This window comes from Camelus dromedarius, chromosome 2, assembly GCF_036321535.1.
Source record: "Camelus dromedarius isolate mCamDro1 chromosome 2, mCamDro1.pat, whole genome shotgun sequence".
In the NCBI taxonomy this organism is placed as follows: Eukaryota; Metazoa; Chordata; class Mammalia; order Artiodactyla; family Camelidae; genus Camelus; species Camelus dromedarius.
This window is the reverse complement of record NC_087437.1, coordinates 32,994,202-33,018,630: the sequence shown is the minus strand read 5'-3', so window position 1 is coordinate 33,018,630 and position 24,429 is coordinate 32,994,202. Positions and strand designations below refer to the sequence as shown.

The window sequence follows — 24,429 nt, the reverse complement described above, 5'->3', positions numbered from 1 at the left end:
GCTCCATAAATATAACATTCCTATACACTAAGATTCTCACCTAAAACCTAAAACATTGCTGAGAAGCTACTGCTATAATGATCCAAGATAATCTGGGCTAATCTTGTAGGAGGACTTTACTTTTTTTTTTTTTTTCAATTTTATCATGGAAATACAAATAAAAGGGCTAAGAGCACAATGAGTCCATCTGCACCCATCACCCAACTTCTATAGTCATTAATTTTCCCTTACTCTTAATCTATCCATGCCCATTTCAATTTTGTGTGTGAACCTGGAGTATTAAAAGTAAATCCTAGACATCATGCCATGTTACCCCTAAATATTTTAGTAGGTATCTCAGTTATGGGCTTAAGAAAATAAAAAAACCCCAAACAAACCAGCAACGTAACTGAAATACCATCTTTACATCTAACATTATTGGTAATAAATCCTTAATATCATCTTACATAGTCCATGTTTAATTTTCACTGATTGTCCAAGAAAAGTCTTTTTACAGTTGGTTTGTCTGAAACAGGATTCAAACAAGGTCCATATATTACTTAGTAGGTTATGTATCTTAAATCCCTTTTACACTTACAGTCCACCATCCCTTCCTTTCATTGTCATTTATTTACTGAAGAAAATGTATCAATTATCCTTCACAATTTTCTACATTCTGGATTTGGCTGATTTTATCCTTGTGGTGTCATTTAACACGTTCTTCTATCCTTCATATTTTGTGTAAACCAGTAGTTCTACCTAGACAGGGATAAGATTTTGGTTCAATTTCTTTGGGTCAAGAACACATCACGGGTGATGCTGTGTAACTCCTACTATATTATATCAAGATACACTTCTACTTTTTAATGACGTTAAGATTGATGAGTGAGTCCAAGGTGATGTCAGCCTCACTCTATTATAAAGTTCTCTATCAACCTTTCACTTAATGGTTTTAGCAGACATAAATGCGTGTTGCTCACATCCATTATTTTAGTAGACATTGCAGAATAGTGATTTTTTCTAATTTTATTATCTGTCTTACATTTATTTGCTCTGATTCTCACATAATGAAGAACTTCTCTCATCGACTATTTTGAGACTATAAAATACAATCTGCACAGGAAAAAGCAGAATAAATATTTAATTCTTTCCCCTTATCAATTTTGGTCTAAATATGACCATTATGAGCTAATGAATATTTACATATTTAATGTTATTTCAGTCCGTGGTAATCATTTTCATATTTTGATTCTCCCTTTGGGTAGTGGGAGCCTCTTCAAGTTGGCACCTGCATCCTTTTGATATGATCTCCTTTGTTAAGGTGTGATAATATGTTCCAGCGTCATCTTGTACAATTCCTGTCTTAGACTTGAAATTAGCCATTTCTCCAAAGGGTCTGGATTTCTTTTAGTGGGGAACGATATTTAAAGACAATGACCCGGGCAGTAGGGGTGTTTGTTGTGACTGAATTATCACTGCATCTGAGATTTTCAGTGGGTGGGACAGGAAACACACATTTTTCGAAGAGAAAAATTAATATGAGTTCATGCTGATACAACCAACCAAATTAAGGATTAAAGGACTTTTAGTCAAATCTCTTATATTTGTGTATCTTTTCTCTTATTCTAAGAATATTAGGCCTTAGTGATATGATCAAAAGTACTTGCTTTTCCTAGTATGTGAGTTGACCATGTATTTGTTTCAAAATAGCAAGACAAATATTACTATTAACAAGATGAATTAATGCAGTTTCACATTTCTTTATGATTTTTGATTTTAGGATTTACTCTACTGATGAACTGCCAATGCACTATAGACTACATTCTAAAGTCACTTAAAATAATTCTCCATGTGATTATGCTACCAACTTGATATACAGTTAGGTTTATTTATTTCAGTTTATTTTTGATTTTTAGATCTTGTTTTGTTCTCTTGTCTTCATGATTAATGTTTGTTTTTTTAAATTGCACAAAGCACTTACATGGTTTTAAAGTAAAACAACATCATTCAGAGAAGTCTAAGTTTCCTCTTCTAATCCCGTTCCCCCAGTCCATAGGTAACCATTTTTATTAGGTTTTAACTTTTATCCTTCCATCGCTTACTTCTAAAAATAAGTATACACTCTCTTCTTTCTTACACAAAACTAACACAGTATACATTCCTGCATACATTACTTCTCTCACTTAACAATGTCTTCCATAGCAGTATAGAGACTTCCTCATTCTATGTTAACAGATGTACCTATTTTATGGTTTTAGGATTTTTTTTCCTACCAATGCCTCATCTGAATTGTTCCCAGTCCTTTGCTTTTATAATTAACGCTTTAATAAAGAGCCACATGCATATATCATTTTGTTCTTTTTTCCATATGCTAGCTGGGCAGGGAAAATGCAACATTACAGTTTACAACCAGTTTAAACTCTTGGTCTAAGCTGAAATGAATACACAGCTGAATTAGGAGCCACTGTATGCCAAGCTAAGGCATCTAAAAGTGATGAGACTTTATCTCATCTTGTTAATAATAACTGAATTTACATTTTAAGAAACAACTGTAATAACTGGTTTAACAAGGTAGAGTTATTTGCATCAAAGTAATTTTTACATACTAAGCTGAAAATGTTAAATGATACAGAGAGTATGAAAAGAAATTTGGTTAAACACATATAATAAAAATTAACATTTTATGAAAAATCTTTGTTTCAATGTTTGGCCAATCACAAATTTTAATTAGAGAGTCTTATGCAAGCTCCAGTTTAAGAGAAAGACAATGCTTCTGATAATGTATCCCTGACAGCTGTAACCAGTCTTTTCTCACGTGAGAAATCATGCATGGAAAGTTTGGACCTAAGAGCCATCAGAGCCAACACTCTCATCTCTGGAAGAATGTATTTTCCTACATAAAAGCAGGCACTGTCAGAGTGTCATGGAGGGGCAAATAGTTTCACATGCTTTAGAATAAAAGCTCCTGTGGATTTTAATTATGCAATGCACTAATTGAGCATGCAAAATGAGAACAGACTCTTTGCCTAGCTAACTTATTAATATTAACACATCCCATACCAGTGGATAATATTTTTACTAGTTACATGTATAAGAGTATTAATATAGCAGAGAAAAATAGTAATGGATACCATTCCAGGTAATCTAACTTTAACTTGTCCATATGAAAACATATTTGTTCGTGTAGGTCTTAAGTAGTCTCACTATTATTTCACAATCATTAGTTCCCAACCAAAAGACAGTATTTCTGACTTCAGGATGATGTCTCATATATATCAACTATTTGGCCCCTTGGATTTTTTCTCTAACATATTCTCTCATTTGGATTTACAAAGCGCATCATTAGTATTAAATGTCAGAGGTGAGCTCACAAACAGTATTTGATGTCTGAAGCTTGCAATGTTTGTAGCTTTAAATATGGGCATATAACCAGCTCCTAATACAAATAAAACTGTTATCACAGAAGCTGGCCAAAGGGCCAGTATGTTTAACAAAATAGCACTGGAGAAATTATAAAGAAAGGCAGGAGAAAAATCAGAGAAAAACAACATTATCTTTGTGTTTCTTTAAAGATCACTTCAGGACTAACAAAGTGACGGGGCAGACAGGGGAAAGGCTGTCTGCCTGACTTACAATATGAAAATAAAGCAACATAGCTTTTACCTTTCAATGTGGGAAAACCATTTTACTGGTGATATTTAAATTAGAGAGTGTGATATTTAAATTAAAATTTGAAAGATTAATGGAAGATTTACATTTGCAGCCTTATAAATAGCTCAGCTCCGTGCTGTCTGAAAACAGGCATAAAAAATGTTTTAAATTGCTTCATACTCAAAATTCTAAGATCAATGTCCACAAATGTATGTCTTCAGTATAACCTTGTCATTTTGGGAAGCAGAATAAAACACATCAATAATATACAGTAAATTGTTTTAAATTCAGGCTCTTAAGTTTTATGTGTCAATTTGTCATTTAAAAATTCTGTACCCATTTTAAGACTGAGAAGAATGTGAATTAAAACTAGTTACTGTTTATATGCTTGGCATGAATGCCTAGCATACAAAGTATCTTATATTCATTAGTCATGAGGTAAAAATAAAGACAAGTTACTTGGAGAATAAAAATTACAGGATCCTTCTAAACATTAACATGGTAAACATGAAGTATCTATTAGCACTTGATTCTTTTTGATAAACAAAATGACTTCCATAGGTTTGCTTGCAAGATGTCTGTAGAAGGGATACATATTTCATAGTAAAAGAAAAAATAATGGGGTCAGAAATCTAAGTCACCACAGACTAAAGAATTCAGTACTAACTCACTGCATGGAAAATTATTTAGTTCCTTTTGTGATGAAAATTAAAATCAAATATTTTATTAGTTATTGTTGATGTCATAAAAATTAGGCTCACCTGCCACTTCAAGTTATTTGACAATTTCACATAACAGGTTTATAGAATTTTCTTTTAAAATATTATCAAATGGTACACAAGTTCAAGATTAATAAATAAAGATGATAAGGTGCAATAAAACTTTCTACTTGAAAAGACAAAATTTTAATCTGTACGCCATTTGTAGATTACAAACAAGGCAATCTCTCTGGCAGCAATGCTAGGCTGAGACCAGCAGATGGCATTATTACCCAAGATGTAATCATGGACTAACTGACAGCATGAGTTTTATGAAAGGTATCTTAACACGTGAAAATCTCATCTCAAATGACTCCTTTTGAGTATTAATAATTTATGAATTTCCCCAAAGTTAAAATGCATTTTATGTTACAAAGACTTTGGGTCAGTTGGCTTCATAGTTGTCGAATTACTTATGCTACTCTTCTCTCCCGGGGGAGGAGGGAGATATTTATATACTAATAGCACTGCAACAAATATATGAATAATACAAAAGAATACCTTATTTTCAGTTTAAATTAACTAAAATTTTAGTCAAGAATGGAAATATCTGTGAAATTCCCTTTTACAGAACAATACAGACACTGAAAACAAAACAAAGTCTTTGAAATGTATCTTCAAGTGCTTTATAAGAATGAAAAAAAAAAGCAAACAATAACAAACCAGCCATTCAATAAATAAGTAAATAAAGGTGGCTATTCACTAAAATCTGTAAACATAAAACATCTCATAAAGCTTATTTGGAATTCTAAAGTTAAAACAATATCTCACAAACACAAATTTAATGAATCACAGCCACTGCTTTTCCTTCAAAACAGTATATTTTAAATAAGTTTCTTTCATAAAGCATACAGAGCATATATTAGAAATCCACTCAACTCTAACAGTTTAAGATTGTTCATAAATCCCACATCCCTGGGCACAAATTTCCAGAACTGGTATCACAAATAATTTGAAAAATAAGAAAATTTCTTAGGAAGAATGTGGCTTGTCTATCAGTGTTCTGAAAGATTATGATACAGTACCAAGTTATATATGTCAATGAGGCTCCTGGAGTGTCTCTGATTACAACCTTCCTTGGATGGGGTCCAAGACAGACTCATCTTACAACAAACTACTTTCCGTATCAAATTAAGTAATAGGAATAACTTACTTTAATATGACTGAACCAGTGAAGAATTTCTGATAGATATTTTAATAAGTGCAAGTGAACTGAGCATCAGGCTAGGTTTTATGAAAAAGCAAAATCCACATTGAAAATCCACACAAAATCCACCTCATTTAGTTCCTCTCACCTAGAATGCTCTTACCTTTTCTGAATCCTCCCTGTCACTTCCCTTGCCACCTGTGAGAAAAGGGGCCTCTTCCATAATTCATTTGGCTTTCAGCATATGTTATCCTGCACTGATACTCATCTCTTCATGAGCAAAAGCTTCATTTCCCCAGCTAGAGGGGACGTACTCTTCTGTGTCACTTCCAGGAGTTAGTATGGTGTGCTCTATTATTTAGTAAGCAGTCAATAACTATTTGTTGAAAACTTACAAGTTAAAGGGCATTACAGTAACCATTAAAAAAAAACTTCATGGGGGAAAAATGTCAAATTACAAGTTCTATAATTTAAGAAATTAAATTAAGTGGATAGCTTTAACAGCTCTGGGTTCAGACCATCTGGATTAAACCCTGTCTCTGCTCCTTACAAGCCTTGTGATCTTGGGCAAGTGGCTTTAAGATGGCCTCAGTTTTCTCCTCTGTGGCATGGGGATAACAGCTTAAATATCATAGGATGGTTGAGAGGTTGACTCCCTCCTTTTTTCCCTCCCTTTCTCCTGTCCTCCTTCCAAATATCTGAGCACATTCAGTGTAGTGGGCATTATTCTGCATACTGGGGTTTAGAAACAAATAAGAGTCTTTACCCTCATGGAATTTATGTTTCAATGGGAGAGACGAATAATAAACATGTAAATAAACAATATAATATCAAGGAAAACAGAGCAGAGTAGAGGGCTACAAAGGAGAAAGGGGGGCTGTCTCAGATGGGGAAACCAGGAAAGAACTCCCTGACATGGTGATTTCAGCAGAGAAGATTCATATGAAGAAGCACGCCGTGAAAAATCTGGCTTCAGCATAGGGTTGTGGAAGCATTAAAAGCACTTAATGACTGGTAGCTATTACTAGGAATAATACTAGAGCGCTAATTTAGTAATCGTACTAAAGACGTGGAAATTGGCTAAAAGTTTGTATATAAACCTCCTAATCTGGCCATATGGTTTAAGCAGGCAACCTTTTTTTGAGTTCAGCCAGGAAGTAATTAGCTTTAGTTCACACCTCTTGTGGCATCACCTGTGAGCTGGCAAGACTGTGGGAAGGACTGGAAGAGGGGACAGGCCCGGACACATTTCTGAGAAGGCACAAAGGCCCCGCTGGCCTTTATCACACACCAGGACGCTGGAGTCCACCCTGACTCACGGGATGCTGCAGAGTGAGTGAAGAAGTAGTGCTTTGCTGACACATGCCTTTCCAGGTTCCAGTGACTCAACACATGGGAGATCCTGTCCCTTCCTAACAGATGTCTAGTAACACACTCCCTAAAATGGTAGCCGTGTGGTAGAAATCATGTTGTGAAGCAAACGTGTATTAGTGTAGTGTTTGTAAGGCTAAAAACACTTGTTCTGATCACCAGTATCCTTTCTAGTGAGGAAGGTCAAAGAGGCTAATTTTTCATTTAAAGAGTTGTTAAAAAGGCCAGATGAGCTGTTCTGATAGCAGAAGTAGTAATCATAGTGGTAACAGAAGCTTGCCTTATGACAGAGTGCTAAGCACTTCACATGGATTACCTCACCTAACTATCATAACCATGAGAGATGGTACTTTTATTGTTCTCACTGTACAGATGAGAAACTGAGGCTAAGTAACTTGACAAAGGCCACATGGCTAGTTGGTGGTAGAAGTAAGATCCAATCCCTGAACTGTGATCCAGTCATTATTTCCTAGTCAATAAATTCTTTACCCAGACCTGCCAAGCAATGTACCATTTATTCTTCCTTCTCATCTATTTACTAGAATAACAAATGTTCCTGGTATTGTCCTCATTCTGCATTTTAATGCTTATTCATTCAGTAAAATACAACAGAGCTTTATTTGTAGAGGACATGCCATATACACTATTTTAGACTTTTTGGCATTGTCAAGCTAGATTACAGATGTGTATTTGCAGAATTTTTCATACATGAATAAGTCACATTCTGATAACCTTTATTGATGAATAAAAGAAATAAAGTTTTTAGAAAACCTATCATTCTTTCATTTAAGCCTGAAGACAACCTGAGTAATAAATTACCATGTTAGAGCTATTCTTTATTTATTGTGCATCAACTGCTGTTACAAAAAACTAGAATAGCTTCTGAGAATTTGGCTAAACCAGTAACCACTATGCAGTCCAACTACACAGGTTATTGCCTTATGCTTGTTTCAAATGTAATAAACATGGGTAGTCAAATCCACTTTTAATAGTTGTAAGAGATAATAATTTCAACAAAGTAAACGTGACTGGAAGTGTTCCTTATTTTAATATGATAGAAGAAAGGAATATAATTGGAGGTATACCAGATTAACAGGGCAGAATACAGACTCTGAAGTTGCTATTTGTTGTCCAATTTAATTCCAGAATTCTTACTGACTCTAATTAAAATTCTGGAGATGGGAGAGTTGTATGTTTTTCTAAGGAACTTGCAGTGAATGCTGTCTGCCAGCCATCTCCAAACACCCCATAACCACACACAACTCGCCTGTCAGGAGAGCTAATGCAGACATCGCAGGGCACACCACATTTGTCACTGTGGCTAATATCAGAGATACGCAGCTCTTTTTTCTTAGCACACAAAAGCAAGATATGTAATTCAATGCTCAATTTACCCTTGTCTCGCAGGAGATTTTTCCCCACTAATTGATAGAAATTAAGCCATTAATCAAGCCACTAGCCATCATTCAAACCAGAGAAGATGAATACAAACTTTCATCATAACCACCTTCCCCATTTTAGTGTTCATTAGCATTAATTTTTAATGCAATTATGCTATTCTTTTACGCTGAGCTCATAAATTACTGCTCTTTTGTTGCTGGCTGGCCTTGTAAAATCCAAACTAATGCTTTGTGCTCTGATCTTAAAGGCAATTACTAGGTTCTTCTATCTTTTATATCTTTGCATTGCCAATAACCTATATATATAACGAACACCCATGACTGACTATGCCTGTTTTTTAATGCCTCTATATAAAATCTCTGTGAACATATAAATATGTTAAAATATATCTAAAATAAATGAACACACACACAAATACCACATACTTTAAAAAAACATAGATGTTAACATAAAATAAGATTTCATATATTCATATTGTAATTTGGGTTCAATATCAAGATATTATTAGTTTCTCATGATTAAAATGTAATGTATCATTATATTAAAGTTATAATTTTTATGACAAATTAGAGAAGATAAGAATATTAATAGCAGCTAACTATTACACACATTTGTAAGGGTCAAAAAACTACTAAAAACAGAAAGAATAACTATGAAATATCAAAATCCTTTAGTTCTTTATCTAGAGTTACTTTTTTATGTTTAAATCCTTATTTTAAAAACACTTGTGCTGAAACCTGAAAATTAATGAGATGAAAAGGAAGAGTACTGGAAGATCAAAAGAACCATCTACCAAAAGTGTGTTTAAAGTGTATACAATAACTCCATAGTCATATTTTGCAAAGTGAATGCACCAGCTTATTAAAGGATGATAGTAAAATGAAAAGACAAAATTTCCAGAGACAAATATTGAAACTAGAGACAGCATATCCACCCAGTCCTCCATCCCAGAGAAAGTGAAAAGACATACTCTCCTTATAGTCCTCAAAAAGCACTGATTATGCTCACTCCTACGTGCAGAGGAGATTTTTTAAAAATCTGCAACTCTCTTCTTTGTATCACCCCAAATGGTTTTGCCTTTGTTTGTAAGCTGTACTTTCTGGCCATTCACTACCTAGAGAAGGGTGCATGTGTGGCATTAAGATTAATAAAATAAAACATTGGGAAAATGTCAACACTGGTTTTGGTGTCAGACCAGTCACTTTTTGGAGTTGCACAGCTGCTCTCTACCTCTAACACTTTAGGATTGTGGTAGGGAGTAGAGAGTTTATTTCAGGAGTCTTCTACCAAAAAAAAAAAAAAAAAAAAAGGCTTTGAACAATTAACTTCTTAATGGCTCAAATGTGATGATCAGCCTGACTTCGTATGTTTCCTTTCATGGCTAGTTCTTTATTAGGTATCATATTTAACAGAAAGTTACACATGTATTAGAAGCAATGAGGCTCAATTCTTCAAGGACTTGATTCTCTTGGGGACTTGTTAGGCCAGGACAGCGTAAATTCAAGTCTTTTGCAATCCATTCCTTTATGTCAGAAGCAAATAGGTACCTAACATATATTGGAACATTAAAGTTTTCAGTATAAAAGTTATGAGTTCTAATATCTCTTCTTATAAGCATTTTCTGTTTGGGTTCATAAGCATAGAGAAAATAGTCTATGGGTCCAAATATTTTAATTTCCCTGAACATATTGATAAAAATTCAGGGATTCAGAAATAAGAATTGAAATTAACTCAGCCAACATGTACTTAGTGCCTATATCTGCCAGGTGCTACATTGGTGCTGGAAATTTCTGGATGAAAGTGACATCTTTTGCCCTCTCAGTATCTGTGGCAAGATGAAACTTTTGTTTAGAATTTTATTTGCAAGTAATTATGAGCTGACTGTACAGTGGGTAGGTACAAGGATTTGTTGTGTTTACGAAGTGCCTTTGCATTTGTTATTTCATTTGACACTGAAATAGACATAATATTTGGTAATAAACAGTATCGCCATTTTTAAATTTGGGTATTTGACACTCTCAACGTTTAAAAGATAACCGTAAGAAACTGATTTGGGATGTGAAACTAAGTCTTTGTACTTCAGCTTTTGTATGCTTCCCACTGTACCAGGTGGCTCCTTAGCCTCTGAATCCTTGATAACCTTACATAATGAATAGTTATGACTGTATATGCTTATTTCATATACTTATCAAGTATATATACAATTTTGACCTTTTAAACAGAGATGGGATAGGAAGAATGGTAGTGGATGGTAGAAGATATTAATTTCTCTTTCTTAAAAGCAGAGTACTTTGTCATAATATTAATGAAGTGCAGCATATAAAATTATAAGGTTTAAAGAAATTACTAAATACTTTAAATTGAATTTTTAAAAATTAGCTTTACTAAGGTATAATTTATGTGTAATAATTATACTCATGTAAAGCATACAATGTGTTTTGACAAATGTATACACCTGTGTAACCAACACCAAAATCAAGATGCAGAATATTTCCAACACCACCAAAAATTTCCTTGTGCCTCTCTGTGGTCAATTTCCATCTGTACCCCGACCCCAGACAATCACAAATCTGCTTTCTGCCAGTATGGATTAGTCTCTATTTCCTGGAATTTTATTTAGATGGTATACTCATTTATGTCTGATGTCTTTTTCACTTTGCATATTTTTGTGATAACTCCATGTTGTTGGGTTTATCTATTTTTTAAAAAATTACTGGTAGAATTCTATTTCATGAATATATAATTCAAATACAATTCTATAACAGCATATAGAATTCTATTATATGAATATACCCACAATTTGTTTAGCCATTCACCTGTTACTGGACATCTGTGTTGTTTCCAGTTTCTGGCTTTTGAGGATAAAGTTGCTATATAACATTTATGCACAATTTTTTGTGTGGACATACATCTTTACTTCTCTTGGGAAAATCTTTAATGCTGGAATGGCTAGATTATATGGCAGCTTTGGATTTCTATGATGGCTAATGATATTGAGCATTTTTAATGCACTTACTTCCTTTTTCAAGTGTGTGTTCAAATCTTTTGCTCATTATTTAATTAGGTTTTCTTATTATTATTGAGTTTTAAGAGTCCTTTATCTATACTGAATGTACATCTTTTGTCAACACACCAGTATCTTTTATCATTCTGTGACTTGTCCTTTTGTTCTTAATGGTATTTTTCAAAGAGCAATACTTCTTAACTTAAAAAAAGCCAATTTACCATTTTAAAAAGTAGTTTGTGTTTTTTGTGTCTATCAAAAAAACCCTGCCTACCTCAAGACTGCAAAGGTTCGAAAAAGATCCATTTTCTTCTAGAAGTTTTATAATTTTAGCTTTGGTAGTTAGGTCTATAATACATTTTGAGCTAATTCTTACGTACATTTGTGAGATAAGGGTCAATGTTCATTTCTCTCCATAAGGATATGCAGTTTTTTCAGCACCATTTATTGAAAAGACTTTTCCTTTCTCCACTGAACTGCCTTGGTAATTTTGTTGAAAATTAATCTGTCATATATGTGAGGGTTGATATCTGGTCTCTCTAGTCTGTTCCATTTACCTATATGTCTATCCTCACAGTAATCTACACACTTGATTACCATAGTTTTATACTAAGTCTTGATATCAGGGAATGTAAATCATCTGACTTTAGTTTTTTTAAAAAAATTGCTTTAATTATTGTTATTTGAATTTTGTACAAAATTGATTCTTAGGAGAAACTTTGCTCCTAGTGCTTTATGTTGAATTTTAGCATTAGGATGCAAAGTATAATTTATAATGAAAGTCAGTTCTAGGTATGAGTTGAATTACAAATGATTAATAAAATTAGACACTCTCCAAATATTAGTTTGTTAGGTACAAAATTTAAACCAAGAAAAGAAAACTATTGCCAATTACTTAAATCAACTTTACAAATACTTTTTGGGAAATGATCAAGTTGTAAAAATGTTACTTATCACAACTAGATCTACTATGGTAAATTTTTATTTCTTCTGACTTTAGAGTCAAAAATTGAGCCGCATTTGTGTTATTTTATAAAGAAGAAGATAATAGTTTAAATGCTGATGGCAAGGTATAACTTTTTGGGGGCCAGGTATAACTAATAAAAGAAAAATCAGAAGGGAGAAAAGAGAATGGCAGATGAATAGAAGAGGTAATTTTTCAGGGAGTGTAAAGAACCAAGAGTGAGTGCATGTTTGAGAGTCTGAACTACACGGAGAAACTCTTAACTGTTCATGGATGAATGACCTCTATTCCTCAAACTGTCGTTTAAGAAGCAACATACATACACATCCTAAACTAAACTCTGAAGTCTGTAATTACAATCTCCTCTCTGATTGGTTCATCACTTTGCCAATACTTTGTCTCATTACAGTTTTTCCTTTCAAAGAAATGCAAATAAAATTATTGGCTTTTTTCAAGAAAAGCCTTAAGTGCCATATTATCTATATTATTAACATTTAAGACAGGTTCTGTTTGTTTTCATATGTTGAAATACAGTTGGTCAAGCTGTATCAAGAACTATACATGCAGAGAAAAAAATGTGACAATGAATATATATATGTTCATGTATAACTGAAAAATTGTGCTCTACACTGGAATTTGACACAACATTGTAAAATGATTAAAAATCAATAAAAAATGTTAAAAAAAAGAACTATATATAATTCTTATTTGGTTTAATTTATAGTTACTTAATTTGGATAGGACTGAAATCTCCTCAACAATGTTATGAAAATTATATGACAGTAAGTCAGAGCTATGAATACCTGCATAGCTGTATAATGTTTTGAATTAAAATATTCTGATAGCCTAATGATTTGATTTTTAAATTCTACTTTGAGAAAAAAGAGTGTAGCAAACATTTAAGTTGGAAATCTCACATCAATAACATTTATAAAAGTGGAGAAAAGTTTCCATGATTTTAATCTGTTTCTAATGCATTACAATTTCAAGAAAGCAAATCATATCCAATCCCCACATTTCCACACTAAACTGAGATAAACAGAGAGACATTTAGATATGACGAGGAGCAAAATATAAAGAAATAAAGGAATTAAGAAATGGAAAGTGAGATACATATTTTAGCCTATTCCTCTGTGACTCTGAGGGAAATCAGCTATAGGAACAAAGAATATTAATACTAACCATTCATTCACTTCTGTGTTTTTTTTCATGACAAACACAACGCCTTAAGTCATAAAGTTGCAAAATAATAGGCAAGTCCAGCTGTATTTACAGGTGAAGTAAATGACTGTTAAAATTAGTGCTCTAAGTTCTAGCTTCACAATTAACTGTATTATATTAAGCAAGTATTCCCATTAAATTCCTATCTTCTCTTCAGAGTCAAGATATGGTATCTACTAAAGTGCAAATATGATCTCTGGTAGGAAGAAGCAGTTTAGCAGAGATGAGTTTTTTGTTCCACAGAAGAGAACAGGGCCCTACAGGAAAGATAGATTTGGAAGAAGGAAGAATCCTGGAGATGAAGAACTGAGGGAAAGATCAGGACTGCATGGAGGCTAACCTCTGGGAATACGGTAGGGCAAGGGGTTCTGAAGATGTGAGCAAAGGGGACAGGACAAGAAAGGAAAGTCAGATGGTAATGGAACATTTACCATAGTTCTGAGCTTCACATGCAGATCTGCCAGTGACAGCCCAGTGTGAGAGGACAGTGGCTCTAAGGCATAATCTCTAACCATACGAACATAATTTCTGAGCAATCTGTTCCTCATACATTTTAATTCTTATGGGTCCACATCAACTACCAATACGTGATTGGTGTTCTTTTCTTTTAAATGAAGTATAGTCATTTACAGTGTGTCAATTTCTGGTGTACAGCATAATGTTTCAGTCATACATATACATATATTTATTTGTTTTCATATTCTTTTTCATTATAGGTTATTACAAGATATTGAATATAATTCCTTGTGCTATGAAGAAGAAATTTGTTTGTTTGTTTTTTATCTATTTTATATATAGTAGTAGTTACTATTTGAACATCTAGAACTCCCGAGATTGGTGTTCTAAAGATCTGTGGTCTTCGGCAACAGGGAGATAGCCGTGCTGGTAGCAATCATTCTGTAGGATCTCAAAATCTGAGCATAAAAAAATGTATAATAGGTCCACACAAGTGGAAAAATGTATAAACCTCTTAAGGTATATTTGCCAGTTTGTAACTGAAACAATCAGGGAATATTAGTGATTTTGGATAGCAGTAAATTTTAAGTTAAAAAAAAAAAGTAGGAACATAACTCCAAATCATGAAGACTAAGATTGATAAAAATATAAATTTTATATATACACACATCATATACAGGCCTACTTGAACTCATTTAATAATCACAAAACTGATATCATATAACAATATTAGCACTAAAAATAAACATTTGAAAGTGAAACCACTGCAAATCCACAATTAATTTAAAACATTTTAAGAAGAGTTTTTACAGGCTGACTCAGGGCTTGATCTTGGCAGCCATATGGACATAAGAGGTCAATAATCCAGAAGCAATGAGACAGTGATTAGTTGTATAGTAAAACAAGTCCCCGGAAACAATTACTGTCCAACACATCAGAAAGCCATTTGACCAAAATAGTCAGAAAATGGATTTAAAGGATAAATTTCAATGTATCCCTGCTGTCTCTATAAAATTCTTGTGTAGTAAACACATTCATAGCACCAGCTACTACCTCAAACGGTAATTACCCACTGCAAAAAGTCTTCGTTTAAAAGTGATGACTGAAGGAAGGTTTCTTTAAACAAAACAAGTTTATTTGTTCCTCCATGTGTTGACTGTAAGGGAGAACATGTTTATTTCTCTGGCTGTCCAGTCCGAGATACTGCAACGCTGTGAGCTGTAAGAGAATCTGATCTGGTCCAAAAGGTTATCAACCATCCTGAAAAGTTGCTGTAAAGTAGCAGTGGGCCAAACAGCATGAATTAGAGAACCAAATATTATGTTTGAAAGCCTAACAAGAATAGCGTTTGAGTCATACTAAAATTCACGAAGACTCTAGTAGGTTTCTGTTGAATGATAAGCTGAACATAGACTACTGTTGTTAAAGAGTGTGGCATTCCTTTACTGGGGAGGGACACTCCTTGAGACACTCTTCTCTCTTAATTTTTTGGAAAATAGCAGATGCTTATTTACTGCTCTCAAGAATCTCTAGACAGTATGTAAATGTTACCCTTTCACTGTCCTTGAAACTACTAAATGATGACCTTTATAGGAGCAGGATTTGATTTCTGTTTCTTTCCTGACCTATCATTCAACAGAGGTCACAACTTCCTTATTCCTCGAACTTTTTTCATTTGGTTTCCATAACGCTTTACACTCCTGGTTTTTTTCTCCTCACTGGTCATAATTCCTTATTTTCCTATACAGACCCCTCTAAATGTTAGGGTGTCCCAGTGCTCAGACCAGGTCCCTTCTTTTTCTCTAAGTGACCCCCAGCTATAAATACCATCTATATGCTGATGACCTTCAAATCTTTAGGGCTTGACATCTTCACGAAACTCCATACCTCGATTTTTCTCTTACCCTCTAAATTTAAACTATCACTTTTTATTGGCTTCCTAGCCCATTTAGAATAAAACTCAACTCAATAAGACTCTTATCTACAAAACCCTACATAATCTGGATCCTGTTAAACCCTTCAACTAAATCTCTAACCCTTGCCTTAGCCACACTGGCTTTCTCTGTGGTTCTCAAGCATTCTAAACTTGCACCCTGCCTTAAGATCTTTATAGAAGTTCCCTTCCACCTAGAATGATCTTTGCATGGCAAGTCCCTTTTCGTTCAGATTTAGTTTAAATGCCATCTCCTCAAGGAGGCCTTCCCAGAACAGTCAGTCTAAAGTAGCCAGTGGTCATTCTCTAACATATCAAAATCGGGGTAGCAGGGAAGATGGAGACATATATTAAATGAAGAATAGACATACATTTTGTGGAGAGCGAGAGAAAGAGGAATCAAACTGATTTTCAAATTTCTGGGTCCAGTAACGAGATAAACAGTAGTGCTAGTATTTACTAAGACAAAGAAGACTTGGGGGTGGAATTAAGAGTTCAGTTTTAAAGATGATGACTTTGAGATGCTTGTATGTTAAAAAAAAAAAAATCTCCAAGTCTGCAGTTCAAAACAGAAAAGTCTGGGCTGAAGATAAAAATTTGGAAATGATAAGCATATGTAAGGCATTTACTCCAGTGGGACATGATAAATTCACTCAAGGAGAAAAATTACACAGATAGGAAATAAAAGACCTGAGTTCCAATAAATACCAGAACTTGCAGATTGGGTAGGAGGAAAAGACAGGGCTGGCCAGGGCTGGCAGGAAAATCAGATGCGTATTATGCCATATAAAGTGAAAAAAAGGATGTTTCAAAAAGAAGTGTGGTGAGCTGCACTGAGTGCTGCCGCAAGGTCGAATATGATAAGAAAAATTCCACTAGATTTGGCAAATTAGGCAGTACTGGTGATTTTGAAAAGAAGCAGTTTGAATGGAGTGATGTAAGTCACATTGGAGAGGAATGACACGTAAATGAAGATTTCTGTTTCTTAGATAATGGAGCATAAGATTCTCTGAATGATACTTCTGCTGAACACAACAAATAATGTTAGATACTTTAAAAATTATTTATTTTTAAATAAATATTTAAAATAATATTTAAAAAAATTAAATGAATTGCTGAGATCACATGAAGTAAGGAATCCACAAAGACCAAAAATGAAGTTTACACTCTTAGTAGTCCTGTAACTCAGAGAAATTGAATCATTTCTGAAAAAAATTTTTATAAACACTAGGCTTAGGTTTTACAGAAAAATTCTACCAAATCTTCAAGAAAGAGAAAATTTTGATGTTATACAAACTGACTTCTTAACTTGTTTTATAGGCTAGCACAAACTTGCTTTCAAAAACAGTCAAGAGCAGTACAAAAAAGGAGAAATTGTAGAAGAAAGTCAAAAATGCAGATGAAAAAGGGTAAGAGAGGGGAAGATACACACATATATTTGTATACAAATATATATACATGTATAGGTATAATTTAATATATAAACAAATCAAATTAAGGAATGTAAAAAAGATAATAAAACAAAATCACATTGGATTAATTCTAGGACCACAGAGTTGGTTTGACATTAGAAGATATGTTAATGTAATTCATAACACTGTCTGATTAAAGCAGAAAAACTAAAAACCTGAAGTCTTTGACAAAATGCAGTATTTGAAATTAAAAACAAACCAGGCAAGGAAGAAAATATCTCTAACCTGAAAAAAGATTGTACCCCTCCTCCCCAAAACTACACCAAAATGAAAAAGGTAAGGCAAATATACTTAATGGTATAATGTTAAAAACCAACATCTCTATGCTCACAAATAGGATAATGATGCTAGCTATTATCGTTTCTATTAGGTAGCGGTGGTCCTAGTCAGTGCAGTAAGTTTTAAAAAAGAAACACATGATATAACAAATGGAAAGGAAGAAACAAAAAGGTTACTGTTAACAGATATTATTATCTATGTAGAAAAACCAAAAGTAACTACAGATAATTTATTAATTAGGTACAAAATCAGTATTCAAGAGTCAACTGCATTTGTGTACATCAGCCATGAGCAGAAAATATAATTTAAAAATAGTATTTTAATAGTATAAAAATGTAAGGCATCTACAAATGGATCCAACAAATGATATGGTAGTCTGTTATTAAGAAAGTTGTAGAAGTTTATTAACAGATACTAAAGAAGACCTAGGTAAGTATGCAGAGTTATACCATGTTAAAGCATAAGACACAGTATCATAAAGATATAATTACTTGATAATCAAACTATAGATTCAATAAAAATACCAGCATATCAATCGGTCAGTCAGTCTATTTACTTATCTATTTAGTGAATCTCAAAAAATTCATTTTCAAATTTAAATGGAAAAGTAAAGATTAAAAATAACCAAAATATTCACGTAGAAGCAAAATGAGGTGAGTGACTTGTCTTATCAGATATCAAGACTTATTATGAACCTAGGAACTAATACATGCACTATTAGTAACAAGGATAAATAAAATTGACAAATACAAGACAGAGAGGCCAGAAATAGTCTACACAGATTGGTAAACCTGGTTGATGATGGAGCTGGCATTGCAGTCAAGTAGGGAAAAGGGAGGAGTACTGAATAAATAATGTGGGATAAACAGTTACCCATAAAAAAAAAAAAAGGACCTCTATAGTGCACCATATACAAAAATCAATTCCAGGTAGATTAAAGGTTTAACCGTGAAAGAAAATTTTTAGAAGACAAAATATGAGAATATGCTTATGATTGTGAAATAAGGAAGAATTTCTGAAATGGGATGTTAAAAAGTACAAAACAAGTTCAAATACATAAAAATTAAGACCTATTGAGAGAAGATATCTGCAACACAGATTGACAAAGGATGATAAAACCAATGGAAAACTGCATTAAAAACTTGAATAAGCATGTCACAGATGAAGAAATACCAATGACCAATATATACAATGAGAAGATACTCAACTCCATTAGTACTCTTAGAAATGCTCATTCACACCAGGATCAGAGACCCTTTTACAGTCACCACATTGTGACAATAAAATCATACATTGCAATGATGAAAAAGGCTGGAAATATCAAGTATGCGCAGGATGTGAAGCAACCAGAAACGTTATACAAATACTTGTGTGAGTAAAGGCTGGCACCAATCACTTTGCAGACAATTTGGCACTATCCGGTAGAGCTGAAGATGTGTCTACCTTGTATCTCAGCAATTCTACTCCTAGGCATATATACCCTACAGAAATTCCTGCACATGTACACCAGAAGAGATGTACTATAATGGTTTCATCAACATTGTTTGTAACCGCAAAAAATATGAAACAACCAAAATGTCCATCAACAGGAGAATGAACAAATTTTGGTACATTCAGAAAATAGAATAGTTTACCACAGCAAAAATAAATAAACCACAACTATAGGCATTGCTATGGATGTATATCATAATGCTGAACAGAAAAAGAAAGCAAGTCATAAAAAAAACCCACTATTTTTTTCAATATAAAAAAGTTTAAAAGCATCTGAAACTAAATGTTATATTATTGGAAATATACATAAATGTGGTGAAACGATACAGATAAACAAGAGAATAACAAGCACAAAATTCAGAACAGGTAAGACTGGAGATCACTGCAGAAGGGGTTTTCATTGTTCGGTATCTCAATTTGGGAGATAGGTGCAGGTGTCTGTATCACTGTTATTTTTATATATTTCATATATGCTATAAATAGCCTTCTGAATGTGTTTCACCCTTAACAAAAGTAGTTTAAAAGTGAACAAGATTAACAAATGGGTCTGGGAAAACTGGATATGCACATGCAAAAGAATGAAGTTGAACTTTTTCCTCCCACCATACAGCGAACTCCAAATGGATCACAGAGTTAAATGTTAGACCTAAAACTATAAAAGTCTTAGAAGAAAATACAGTAGTAAATCTTTGAGACTTTGGGGTAGGCATCTTTTTAGATGTGACAGAAAAAGCATAAGAGATATAAGATAAAGTAGATAAATTGTCCTTCATCAAAATGAAAAACTTCTGTGCTTCAAAGAATTCCTTCAAGAGAGTGAAAGACAACCAATAGAATAGGAGAAAGTAACTGCAAATGGTATTTCTGATACAGGTTAAGAAATATTCAGAATACGTAAAGAACTCTTACACTAAACCATAAAAAGACAAATAACCAATTAAAAAGCATCTGAATAGATATTTTTCCAAAAAAGATATACAAATGGCCAATAAGTCCATGAAAAAATGTTCAACATAATTAGCCATTAAGGTGATAAAAATGAAAATCACACATATCACTTAATACCCACTAGGATAGCTACAATCAAAAAGACAATCACAAGTTCTGGTGTAGCTGTGGAGAGACTGGAACACTCACACACTACTGGTGGGAATATAAAATGGTGCAGCCACTTTGGAAAACAGTCTGGCAGATCCTACCATGGGTAAACAAAGTTACTAAATGATCTAGCAATTCTACTGGCAGGTTCATACCCAGAAGAAATAAAATCATAATCTACACAAATACTTGTACACAAATACTCATACCCATACAAATACTAGATGAATGTTCATTGCAGACTTATTCATAATAAGCAAAAAGAAAAACATTTCAAATGTCCATTAAATGATGAATTGATAAATGAAATGTGGTAGATTCATATGATGGAATATTACTCAGTCATAAAAAGGAGTGAAGGACTCATACATCCTATAATGTGGATGAACCTTGAAAACATTATGCTAAGTGAAGGAAGCCAGTCACAAAACAACACCATATATTAACTGATTTCATTTATATGAAATGCCCAGAATATGCATATTAGATAGGCTGAAAGAAGATTAGTGGTTGCCTATGACTTGGGGGTGGGAATGGGATGAGGAGTAACTGCTAATGGATACAGAGTTTCTTTTTGAGGTGATAAATGTTCTAAAATGGATTGGGTGACGGCTTAAATATATTACAATTACCAAACTGTGTACTTTAAATGAATGAATTGTGTGGTACATGAATTATATTTCAACAAGGTTGGTATATTTTTTAAAAAGTGAATGAGAGGTAAAGTACTGGAAACTATGTGTGCAGGAAGAATCTGGTGGTGAAGGGAAACAGAGAAATAGGATGATGGTTGAAGGTTCAAGAAAGGTTACTTTAAGATAGGAGATCCTAGAGCACGCATTACTATTATTAAATGATACAGAAGACAGGGAACAACGAATGATGCTGAAAGGAAGAGTGATAATCAAGGGAGGAAAGTACTTGATAAGGCAAGAGAAGCCTGGTAATAGTATCAAAGGCAGTGATATCCCTAATACAAGAGTGAGGAAGAAGAGGATGGGAGCAAATTCCAGTTGCCTTATAGATGGGCAGGTGGCAGGATAGAGAAGTTCCTGTCCGATGGATTTCATTTTGTCAGTGAAGGATGAGGTAGACCATCAGCTAAGCACAAGCAGAGAGAAGAGGGTTTGGTAGGTTTGAAGAGAAAGAAGATATGACATAGTTGACTCAGGACAGTGAACCTGCTGGAACAACACAATGGGATGTATGTGCAGTTTGACATGTCTACTTGAGGTTGTGATGAAGAAAAAAATAAAAGAGAAACCAGTCAGTTAGTAAATGGTAGAGCTAGGATTTGTACTCAGATCTCTCTGACTCTTAAGAACCCTAAGGCCATGTTTTATCTGCTATAACACACTGCTAGGAAACTGTCAGCATCATATTAAAAATTCAACACTGAATCTCAGGTCATGGAATAATCAGAATCATTTTTCTATCAGAACTTATTAAAGAATCTGACAGTTATTTGGTGGTATCAAAGACACCATCAAAAAATGAAAAACATTTTATATAAATAGTTCTTTTGTTTTAAGTATAGTACACAGGCATCAGGTTACTGGTATCAGTTATTTTCTAACTTAAATTTTGCAAAATACAGTATTCTTAACGTATTATGAAAAGTGAGTAAGTGTGGTGTGCAGGAATGAGGCAGTAATGCCTGTAGTGAGAACACAGTGGCTGAGTGAACACCACAGAGGTGGATGTTAGCTTACAGATGATGCCTCTGTCTAGAGAAGGTTACAGAGTTAAAAATCAAGTAGGCGCTGTTACTTCTGTTACCTCTTCCATGAAACCTTCCCAGAGTATTTTAATACCTTCTATATCATAGGGACCTCAGGCAAATATTCTAAACTAAACCAGTGCTAAAAGCTGCAGACACTGGTAGCAATTGAAGATGACCCCTAACAGCTTCCTTTTGGCCTGTTGTGTATGGCCAAAGAGAAAAGATTAATCTTTTTCAGTGACATGTCATTGATGCATAATGGGAAAGAATAGAATAAATAAGTAAGCAAATCATATATATATGTACATATATAAAAACAGAGCATATCTTGAGAGAAATGTAAAATGTCCCATCTATATGTATTTTAAAAGAAGGAAACAAGACAACATTTATTAAATATAATGAATATACTACAGACTTCAGTTATACGCTGTGGAGAGTTGAACAAAAATGGGGGATAGGGAAGAAACAGACACAGAGAGAGGATAAGGAGGCAGATGTGACACAGATAAACAAAAAAGGCATGAAAAAATAAGACGGAGAAATAAAAAGAAAAAAGATGAGAAAGAGATGAGAAGGAAAACAAATAGGATGTGGAGAGGAGAGATTTTTGACCTTATGATAGGGTGTCAGATGATTGGGCCATGTATAGGTTTGTTATCACGGCCTTGAAGTTGGCCAAGGATCTCAGATGCAAAGTCTAAACCAATTTAATACTCCTCACTGAAAGGTTAATATTAACAAACAAACAAATAAAAAAACCAACACAAAAATCCTTAATACCCTGGGTTAAAAACTGAGATAGTCTAAGAATTCTTATAAAAAAATTTCAGTTAAAATTGGAACTCCAGCATTCTTGAAGTCCATACCCCCACCCGTTTATTTCCTGAATAGAGAAAAATCCTAATTCTGCTACAAAACAAGAATTGTCACATTTTATTGTATACATAAAAAAGGAAATTTACTTTCATCAATCTAAATTACTCTTTTAAGGACTCCTAAGACCATAACATGTTTGTTTTTGGACAACATACATTTGTAGTATCAGCTAAAAAAAATCTGCTTATAATAAAGGTGTTAAAAAATTAGGAAAAAAAAATCTGCTGTGGGTAACTCTGTAGCCCTAACAAATTTCTTGAGGGTTTTTCATTAAGGAAGGGTCTGTAAATCTCTGCATGATAAGGCCTCCACACCTGGAGTGTATCATTTCCCTACACAAATCACTTGGTTTCAGCTGAGCTAAGCTTCATTCAGTTCTCAGTTATTTGAGAAACCATGTTCTCTTATCTCTAGGTTTCACAAATGTGTCCTTTACCTGAAACACTATCCCTTCCCCCTTTCATCTTAAATATGTTCTTTAACTCTTAGCTTGGAATTTACTTTCTCCAGAAATCTTCCCTTGACATATCAGCCTGATTCCTATGAGCTTCTATAACATGCAATACTTCAAGTACTTCCCTTAGGCAGGAATATCTATCATCTAGTCCTTACAAAGTGAATTTTACTTTTGCAAAATTTAGCTCAGATACCACTCCTTATGAAGCCTTCCAAAATCCCTACTGATTAGAGTTACCTGCTTCTTCAAACCCCCAACGTGACATTTATTTTATTCTCCTTATATTACTGCTTTGCACATTTTCTCCCCCACTAGCTAATGTACTACAAAAGAGCCCAGATGTATGTCTCCACACAGCACTTAGCTCATAGGAGGGATTCAGTGAGTGTAAGCTGGCTGAGTGAACGGACCAGGTGAAATTAATCCTAGGGTGGAAGCTGACCCGAGAGCTGGAGTCCTGTTTATATTAAGAGGGCTAATCTAAGAACAATACCTCCTAGGTAGTAGGTGCTTCCAGCTGGATGGAAAGACTACAGATTATAAGCAATATGAATCCCACAAGACAAAAGGCTACGTCATAAAAAAATGCTGCAGTAGCTATATAAAGTCATAAATAAAATAGTATATTACAAAAATTTTCTGGCAGTGACCTGGTAATAGATTCTGACTGAATTGATTACTCACTGACAGTACTCAACATAGTCCTGCAAATGCATCAACTATGTAATGAACAGCTATTAAGTTTATTGATTTTCTGATTTCCATTGATAGCTAACAGGCCAAAGCTACACATCAATATTTGTGTTAGTAATACCCAAGAGCTAACAATTTTGACAAATGAGAACCTCAAAAGTCTAAACAGTCCAAATTAATGGAAATTTGAAGGCCAAATCTCAGAATTTAAAATGAAATACCTAAGAAATGAATCGAATACACTTAATAACAGTGAAGTCAGGGTTAGTAATTTTTTTCCTCTAACAAACTTTAAAGGTTTCTTTTACCTTAATGACGGGATCACTTCCTAATAGGCCTACTAAGTATAGTTTCTATTTCATTCCACAATCAAGATCTTGAAGGAGGGAAGGTGTAGCTCAACTGGTAGAGCATGTGCTTGTCATGCAGGAGGTCCTGGGTTCAATTCCTGG

The 24,429-nt window shown here is 33.9% G+C and overlaps 1 protein-coding gene across 1 annotated transcript in view; it reads right to left on the bottom strand.

Annotated features, from left to right (window-relative positions):
• Positions 1-24,429, bottom strand: part of RSRC1 (arginine and serine rich coiled-coil 1) — a 349,802-nt gene that overhangs the window by 12,867 nt on the left and 312,506 nt on the right. The gene's annotated exons all lie outside the window — the stretch shown is intronic.